The following is a 9409-nucleotide window of genomic DNA, read 5'->3' as shown; positions in this document are numbered from 1 at the left end:
GGTAATGGATTAAGTGCCTGCGAAGGACGTGGGGGGGTTGGTGGTACCTTGTGGTGAAGGTGGGGAGAGGGGGACGTTGCCCCTCACGGTGCTGGGATGGAGGGGTGAGCTGGAGGACAGGGGCGGGTTAAGGGGATTTTTGACCCTTTTGGCTGTGTTTGAGTGAGTTCCAAGAGCAGACCTGGGAAAGGCAAAGACGGGGAAATATCCTTTGATGGTGTTGCAAGAGGTGAGGAGGAAAGGAATGCTGGCTCCGGGCTGGGCAGTGGGTTCATCTCCCACCGTGCCTGGGAGGCTGCGGGTCCCCTCTATTCCCGACTCTCAGGATGCAGCATTTGGCTGAGACACAGGGATGGCTCCGTGAGGGAAACCCAAAATTATGGTGAAAGGAAAGGACTGGATTTTCTAGCCCATGCAAACACCCAGGATGTCCTGCTGCTCCACACTGCTGGGGGTGGGTTTGGGATGTCCCCACAGTGGGTGTCCCCAGGATAGGAGCAGAGGTGCTCTCTGGGACTGGGAGCGGTGCACCCACCAGGCTGTGTCCTGCAGTACCTGGCATGACTGTGGGGCTCTGGGCAGCCACATTCCAGCAGCAGGGATGTGCTTCTTTCCAGTGCATTTGGGGAGCAGAAGCAGAGCTGCCACCAAAAAGGGGCTCTTTTCTCACAGCCCCCAGGGGACAGCCAGGCCCAGTGGCCATTTGGGGACGTCCAGGCGTGCCCTGCCCTCCCTGCTGCCGAGCCAGCAAGTGTGTGACAAGCTCTGACATCACAGCTGGGAAAATAACATGTTATTTTCCCAGCTTGGATGTGACTTTCCCTGCTATTACTGGCAGCGACCATCTTGGGAGGAGAAAGCAGCAGAGGGCTGTCAGGAGAGGGGAGAGAAATGGTTTTCTGGGCTGGTGGAGCCTGTCCAACCCCTGTGGGCTGCAGGGAAGGGGGGATGCTGTGCAGGGGCGCCCCATTCCCTGCACCCCCTTGCTTTCAGCAGCAAGTCCATGCTGAAGGTGCAGGTGCACGTGAGGGTCCTGTGGGTTGTGCTGACCAGCCACCCCAGTGTTGAACCAACCCTATTCCACCCACAGCAGCCCTCTCCCAGGTGGGGAAAAGGGCTTGGAACCTCATCAGGAGCCATCTCCTGGTGGCATCATCCACAAAACGATGGGAACAGAGCAGCTTCTGTCCTGCATGCCAGGGACAGATGCTGTGCTGGCCTGTGGGACAACATGTAGCCCAGTGAGCTGTGAGCATTCCCTCCTGAACCCATTCTTGGCCATGGCAGAGTTCTCCGCTGGAAAACTGGAGTTTGAAAGAATTCAGTGCAATAAGGAGCTGATAGTTTTTTGGGAGGGGAAAAAAACCCCCAAACAAAATGGCAACAACAAAAGTATTTCAGCAGAAGTTTCTTGTGCCCCAAAGCTTGAGAAATGCTGGTTGTTCTTTGGGAGAGCTCAGCTGGGCCACCTCTCCCCTGGGTGCTTAAATCATCAGCTGGAAAAAGCCATTTAACTTGAATATCCTCCAATATTCCAGTGCCATTTAACTTGAATATCCTCCAGTATTCCAGTGCCACGATCCTTTGGAGCCCAGATCCGAGGGTGTTCTTGCTGCACCAGCTGGGGTGTCCAGTGAAGTTTTTGACTGAGGGTAGAGGATGTTGTGTGCCACGGCAGCTGCAGCTCCTCAGGAAGCACAGGGATGCTCTCTGGGGCAGTGGTGGCTGTGACTGTTTAGCCTTGGAGGAGCAGCATGTGTTGGTTTCCAGCGCTGCTTCCAACGGGGCTGCGAACGGATCGTATGGGTAAGGCAGAGCTCAGTGTGTTCAAAAAGCCAAGTCCAACCCAGTGTGAGTCTTGCAGAAGGAAAAATCGTCCCAGAAATCACGGAGTCACAGGATAGATGAGACCCACCAAGTGCCTGCCCTTCCCCTTGGTGCAGCACCAGGGACTGCAGTGATGGGGTGCTCTGAGCCGCACAACACATGTTTAATTACTTTACTGCCTTAATTGCTATCAACCCTTCCAGTTCCCATGATTTGGTGGTTTCTCACTGCCCCCTTTGCAGTTTCCCACAGTCCTTCCACCCACCCCTGGTGTGTCTCAGGAAGGTATTCCAGGGGCTGGAGCTGCCGGGAGGGAAAAGCAGTGGGCGATGGGCAGAGCGTGAGCAGCTCCTGAACCACCTGGACCTCCCCAGCGGAGGCATTTTGGGCTTTCACAGTGACAGGCTTGTTTCTGCAACACCCACCCAGCTGTAAGGGCAGTGAACATGGGCTGGGGGCTCCCCATTCCTGGGGCAGAGCTGCCCTGGGAAGAGCCTGGAGGGACCCTGGGAAGAGACTTGGGTCGCTGTTGCACTTTGAAGCCCTTCTGCATGTTCCCCCATGCCCTCATCCCAGCTCCAGGCATCCTGGAGGTGCCTGAGGATGCCCTTGGGAAGCTGCACCCCCTCTTTGCACTGCAGGCCATGCCTTGGGGCTGCTCTGCCACCCTCCCAGGCTCTGGGGAAGGGCTTGTCCGGGGTCACCGCAATCGATATCTCATCTGCAGGCTCTCCTAGCGGAAGTGATGGTATATTGGAACATGGTAATGGGTCTTGTCTAGTGGAAAAGGCTAATCTTCCCCAGCTGTACAGGATCTCCGCAGGTGTCCTCCGGCTCTCCCCGCTGCCACCAGCCCTGCAGCCAGCCCAGGAGCACACAGGCTCCTTTAAAGCTGCAGCAGTCCCATTTATTGCTGTCCCAGTGAGGGAGAGTTGCCTCCAGCCTGGCCCTGCAGGGTATAGAGCCATGTCCAAGGGTTCCCAGTGCAGGGCTGGCACCCCAGGTGGCACCACACAGCACAGGTGGCCACATCAGCTCATGTTTGCTGGCCTAGAGGAGGTGATGTGTCCTCCAGAGGTGGCATTTCCCCAGGGAGGGGAGGAGGAGGAGGAAGTGGGGATGATGCCAGGAGGGTTATGGACCCCCAAAGTGCCACCTGCAAGCGTGGGTGGGAAGAAGGCACAAGCCCCAGGGAAAAGCAGGGGTGACAGCTCCTTGCTGTTAATTTGGCTCCTTTGGCAATGCTTCTGCTGCCTGGTGGGGCTCCCCACCTGGAACTTGTCCTGTTTTGCCCATCCCTAGGGATTGCTGGCAGAGCCAGGTCTCCCATTCCCCTGCCCAGCTGTCTGTCACACCCAGATGGGCTCTGGGCCCAGGTGGTCCTGGTTTTTTAAGCTGACCAGCCAGCTTTGGCTGCTGCATCCCTATGGCAAAATCAATGTTCCTGTTTATCTGGAGGTGGAGGTAGATGTAATTGCCTTGTTTAAGGTTTAATATGCACGTGGATTTTAATGTGAGTTGTCAAGAACAACTCAGAGCAATGCACAGGTTTGGGGCTCAGACATGGCCAAGGTGTGTGCAGCCCCCAGATGTGGGCTGGAAAATGAGGGGCCCAGGGACCTGGAGGGGCCCATCAGAGGCTGAGTCACCATCAGATTGCACAAGAGTCAAGCCAAAGATTGTGCTAACCTTGTTTGGGGCAGGGACTTTTCCTGGAAAAGAAAATTCCCAGAGGGGCAAAGCAGCTGTGGGGCTGCTGGGTTTTTGCTTTAACTTTATTTTGTTGGGTAAAGAAATGGATCACTGAGTCCATGCAAGGAAAAGGAATGATGTTTTGCAAGAAGGCAGCAAGGAGGTCTTTTGTGTGGTTGTGCCCTGTGGGACTCTGTCCCCCTTACATCCCTTCTTAGGGTCCCATCTCCCACCTGTGGGGGGTGTGGGAGGAGCAGAAACTTCTCTTTTGCTACCCAATATCATGTCATTTTGTGCAGGTGGTGGTCCCTGGGCCTGGGCACCAAGGACGTGGTCCCCTCAGCAGGGACACTGGCAGCAGTGGTGCACCCACAGGAAAACCATGGGATTCCCCATAATGAGCTCCTGGTTCCCGTTTTCCTCTGGAGATGTGGCTCCAAGCAGTTCCTGGGAGCGGGGAAGGTGCCCTGGGCCCTGCACACGGGTCACAGGGCCGCAGCACAGCACGGTTATTAAATGTTCCCAATCTTTCCAAAGGGAAAGCCATCCCCCCCGCCCAACCCGGTGAGGTTGGGAGTCGCCGGTCCTGAGCTTCCCAGGCAAGGGGTGGGGGGAGATGGTCGCCTTTGTAAACCCCTTAACAAGGTGGCTTTGTCTCCCCGTTTAACAAGAAGCTCCCTTGCTTCTTCCCCGGGAGTTTCCCAACGCCGGGTCCCTGAAAGCCAGCTTTATGCTCCGGCCGGGGATGTGCTGCCGTGGGGCCGGCGGGGATCAGAGGGACACAGGGGCCCTTCTGCACGCCCCTGACAAAGGCTGCCCCGGGGGGACAGAGCGTCAAAGCTCAGCCGGCTCAGGGGGGGGACAAGGGACCCACAGAGGAGGCTGCGGTGTGAGCCCACCGTCCATCTGGTCACTCGAGCACGGTGGGCGGTGACCTAGCGATGCTCAGGGAGGGCCAGGGGGGTCCTTCTGGTCTGTCCCCCCTGGAGAGGGGGCAGGGGAAGTGGCTGGGAAGGGACAGGTAGGTTTTGTTGGCCGCAGGTAACCAGATACACATCTGTTGGTGCCTTCCTGCCCTCTCCTCTGGCTTTGGCGGGGGGCGAGATGGGAGGTGGGAGAGAGGAGTTGAGGGCTGGAAACTGAGACTGCCATTCAGAGGGAGTGCTTTCCCTCAGCTGGATGGAAATCTGTTAGAGAAAGCCTTGGGGTGTCTCTGCTCTGGCACCCCACAGCTCTCTGGGCCAGACCAAGGCACATGCAGCAGCAGGAAGGGACCACTTGGGAGTGACCCTTGTCTATGAGGGGCATCCTGGTCGTGACAGAGGCATCACCCATCCCCGTGTCAGTGTCGAAGCTCCCCTCTGCCAACTCCTTGTCCTTCCTCGGTGGCTCTTCCAGCCTCTGCTCAGTCTGGGAGCTCTTGCCCTTCCCTTGTGCCACCAGTAAGAACCCTGTCTTGCCTCCCCCCTCCAACCATCTGCCTCCGAGCCCCCCGCCCAGATTTACTGTCACGCGTTAAAGCCGTGGCTCAGCGCCGGGTCAGCGTGTCACGGCGGCCCCTCATCGATTTGTTTTACCTCCCCTTGGCTAAAGCACTTTGGCCCTGGCCCCCTCGGTGGCGTAAGGGGCTTCCCAAGGCCCTCAGTGCTCCCCTTGCTCGTCGTGATCCTGCACAGCCAGACCCTGTGGGCGCAGGGCAGTGGGCGGCCAGCTGAGCCGCTGATCCCCTGACCCTCCCTGGGGCACCTGGTGTCCCTCCCTGGTTTATCTGGATCGATATTTCTGCTGAAGCAATGAAGATCCCTCCAGGGAATTAAAGGATAGGAGGTCCTGCCTGTTTGCACAGCCCCATGGCTGGTTTAGTGCTTGGCCAGGCTGTGTCCTTGCCAGGGGTTGGGAGGGGAGGGAGATCCCAAATCGGTGGTGCCAACTCGGAATGAGGGTGTCTTGACTCTCCTCCTTGCAGCGTGTGAGTCTCAAGCTCTGCACTGGGGCGCAGTGACCAGGATATTTTTGGGTTCAACGCCTGAGGAGCTGGGATGGCTTCAACCTTCAAGCCTTCCCCATCCAGCAACAGGCATGGGGCTGCTTTGGTGGGGCTTGCTTCTCACTCCCAGCATTTGGGCCTGGGTGAGGGATTCTGAACTGTTTTATTTGGTGCAGGGTGTGTTTTCGTAGGAGCCTGGAAAAAAACAGTAAAGAATGAACAGTAACTTAATAAGCCCAAGCAGTGAGAGACTGCTCTGGGACAGCAGTCTCCAGCCCTTCTCAACACACGCTGAGGGATGCCCGAGGCACGAGGGCTCTTGCTTTCATGGCTTGGCTAAGGGAATCAAGGAAAGGAACATGTGGAAAAACCTCCAACGCCACCACACAGGCTGCATCACCCCTGCTGAAGGTACCATGACTCCAAAAAACCCCCTCCTGTCCCACAGCATCACGCCCAGCCCCTCCAACACCGTGCCTGCAGGGCCATGCCCCAGCGGCCAGGGCAGATGCCCGTCAGCATGGGCAGCCCGAGGAGAAAGCTGGGGCTCTTGGCAACTCTGCCTTTGCTTTCAGCCTCGCCCTCTCGCTATTTATCGGTGACTTTTGTCCTTGGCCAGCTTAGCGGCTGAAAGGGGCTGTATTATATCACACGTAGGCAGCTCCTGGGGGGAGAGGGCCGCGCTTTCTGCGGGAACAAAGCGCGGGTTGGCTAATTCCCCTCTCCTCCCGCGGCACCCGGGTCCCATCTGGTTGACACAGTTTGCTCCAGTGTCTCCTGCTATTAAGCCCCCACTTGCCTGCTTGAATCGCTGCCGCTCCCCCCCACCCCCCCTCCCCTGTACCCTCGGCCCCTTTTTCTTGCTTTATTTTTCATTTTCCCTAAAGCCAGGCAGAACTTGCTCCGTGGAGTGATGTCAGATGTGTGCGAGGCAGACCAATAAAACCTAATGCATCCCCCTCTTTGTCCGCCGGCCTCTCCAGCGCCTCACATTTTCCACTCAGAAAGCCACTTAAAACACATCAGCAACAATCCCTCACAAAACAGCCACTTGTTGGCTAATTGTGCCGAGGACCCGCGCGCGCCGCATTGCGCTTTCCTGCCGAGGAGGGTCTAACGCTGCCACGGCTCCCCAGCGACCAGGGGGTGATGGGAACCCTCCCCATCCACCAGGATCAGCCCCAGGGGGGTCTCAGCTGCTCTCCAGGGTGTGGTGGGGCAGGGATGTGGGATGAGGATGTTTCTATTCGCCGTGGCCTTGGGTAGGTCTGGATTGGCCGGAGAGGATGCTCGCAGAGCCAGGAGTGGGGATCTATCTGCTCAGGCCCCACTTTGCAGCAGGAAGGATGAGCAGATGGACTCAGCAGAGCTGCCCGGAGCTCTCTGCCCTACCTGCTAATTCCTTCTGAGGAAGGGAAGCAGCCAGGCAAGCAAGCGGGCAGGCAGCTGCCTTGGGATGGGAGCTCAGGGTGGGAATGAAGTGTGTACTGGCACCCCAGCAGGCTCGGTGGCTGTGATCCTGGGGTGCTGGCTCTGTGTCTGAAGGCTGGGAAGGGCTGGCTGCCCCTTGCCAAGGGTAGAGAGTTCCCTTGCAGCTTAGAAGGATGCTAGTGGGTTTCATGAGAAGGGATGGAGACTCAGATGCCTGTGGAGGGCAGATAGCATGCAAGTGAGAGATGCTTTATGCTGTGAAGGAGGCTTGGACCTTTGCCTACTGGAGAAGCATCCAAAAATCCCACACCAGGAGTGCGTTGGGCCCTTTGGGGTGTGGGAGAGGAGATCAAAAAGTGGGTAATCTCCCCCCTCTGCATCCCAGGGGCAAGAACATCCCTCTGCTCACCCTTCTGCTCAGAGTGTCCCCCAGCACACCCAGCCTTTCCCCCCCAGGTGCATGGAGAAGCTGTGTTTTATTTTTCTGCACAACAACTCCATCAGCTTTTCCTGCTGCCACCCCCAGCATCGTGGGGAAGAGGACTGGAGCTTTGTGTAGTCTCTGCAGCCTGGTCTGGGGGCGGGGGGGAACTGTCACACCTTTTAGCTTAAAACTGCCTAATCACACCCTGGTTTGGGGCTAATTTGAGGCAGGCAAGGAGGTTTAGTGCCAGAACTGGCAGCCAGTGGTAGCGGGAGGCTCTCGGCGGGCGCTGTGCTGGGCAGGCAGCCCAGAGCCCTCCTGGCAGGCACCGTGCTGCCAAGCACACCTGCTTGCACTCACCTGCCCACACTCACCTGCCCAGTTCATTGTCACAGGGGCAGAGCAGGGGCCCAGAGAGCCACAGGGGCCGTGCTGCTGCCTGCTCAGGCTCAGTGACCGGGCTGGACCCCTCTGCCACGCTGCCCCAGACAGCAGCAGCCAAGTGATTCAGAGGGAGCTGCAGGCAGCTCCTGCCACTCCCAGTGCCCTGTGTAGCTGCCAGATCTGGACACTGCTGTGGGATGACGGGGGATGCCATGGGTAGGTCGGACCCCACACCAGCCACACACCTGGGCAGTGAGTGGGTGCCAGGGGAAGAAGGGGTTAAGCTGAGCCAGTGCCGGCAGAAATCAGAGGATTACAGGTTTGTTGCCGGACTGTCCCATCTGTCACCAGCACAAAGACGAGCCCTGTTTCAGGCTGGGCTGTCAGCGAAGAGCCCACCACTACATTAGGACTCCATTAGGGGAGACTGGCGGTGGGAAATGGCAGCTGTCAGGGCACTATCATTTCTCCTGTAATTCCTCCTGCTCCTTTCTCAACTGCACTTAAATAGCAGGTCTACCCACTGGGCCAATTTTGCATTTTCTTCCTCCTGCTGCTCCTCTTCTTTCTTTAAAGCTGCAGCTCGCTGGGCCCTTTCCCTGAAGCCTTCCAGTGCCAGTGCTGCCTGTGCCTGCCTGTGGCATCTCCGCAAGGAGAAGGGCTCTGGAATGCTGGCAGCACCTTGGCTATGGAGCCACAGTGATGCCAGCCTGGTCTGCAATGGCGCTACTGGGCTCTGCCGTGGGACTTGCTGGCTCCTGACCTCGGCACAGGGAAGGGGGAGGTGGATCACAACCTCCAAGGACAGGCAGTGTCCTTCTCATCTCCCATGACTTGGACTATATCTGAGCTGCTGAATTTTCTGAGCTGCCCGTGCAGGGCTGGCCTTGCTCTGCAAAGTGGGGTGGGCAGGACACCAGTTGGTTAATGGGGCTGGGAATGGTGCTGGACAGGGTTTCTTCCCCCAGCCAACAAATCTGCCCAATCTTCCAGCATTTGGCAGAGACACCTGGGTACCACTGCCTGCTACAGTCATGGCCACCTTGGGGTAGGACGTTCCCCCTGGCTCCAGGCAGTCTCAGATCTGACCTAGAGGTAAGACTACGGACAACCAGGTTTCCTGATGGGACAAGATCACCTGGAAGCTCTCAGGACCTTCAGAGAGCATCAGCTCCGGGAGTCTCTGGCTCTTCCCACTCCCTGCCCTACCCTCACCGAGTCTCCCACCAGACCCAGCGCTGCCACCGCACCAGCACTCCCCGTGGTGCCTCCTTTTCCAGCGGGAGATCAAAACAAACACTTGTGTGGGGAAGTGCCTTGCAGTGGTGCTCGAAATAAATAACTAATTTCTGCCTACATGATCTCAAGGAGCAGGAGAGGCGTGAATAGCAGGGCCCGGTGTCGGGCTGACTGGACTCCCCGGTGCGGTAATTCAGAGGATGACAAACATAAGCCAAAGGAAAATGTTGAAAAATGGGCACTTCCCGCAGCCCTGAGCAAAGGAGCTATTGCAGGGTTTGGAAATAACGAAGGCAAGAAGAGGGAGAGAGGGGAATTTTCTCATTGAGACCAACTGAAGTGCCAAACAAGCTGCTATTATGGTGGTTTTGAGAGGCACAGGGAGGGGGTGGTGGGGAGGAGAGCAGGGGGAAGGAGAGGAGGGA

Source organism: Empidonax traillii, unplaced genomic scaffold (assembly GCF_003031625.1).
Source record: "Empidonax traillii isolate 1590-97213 ecotype Southwest subspecies unplaced genomic scaffold, ASM303162v1 scaffold34:size3740991, whole genome shotgun sequence".
Lineage (NCBI taxonomy): Eukaryota > Metazoa > Chordata > Aves > Passeriformes > Tyrannidae > Empidonax > Empidonax traillii.
Note: the sequence above shows the minus strand (reverse complement) of the source record.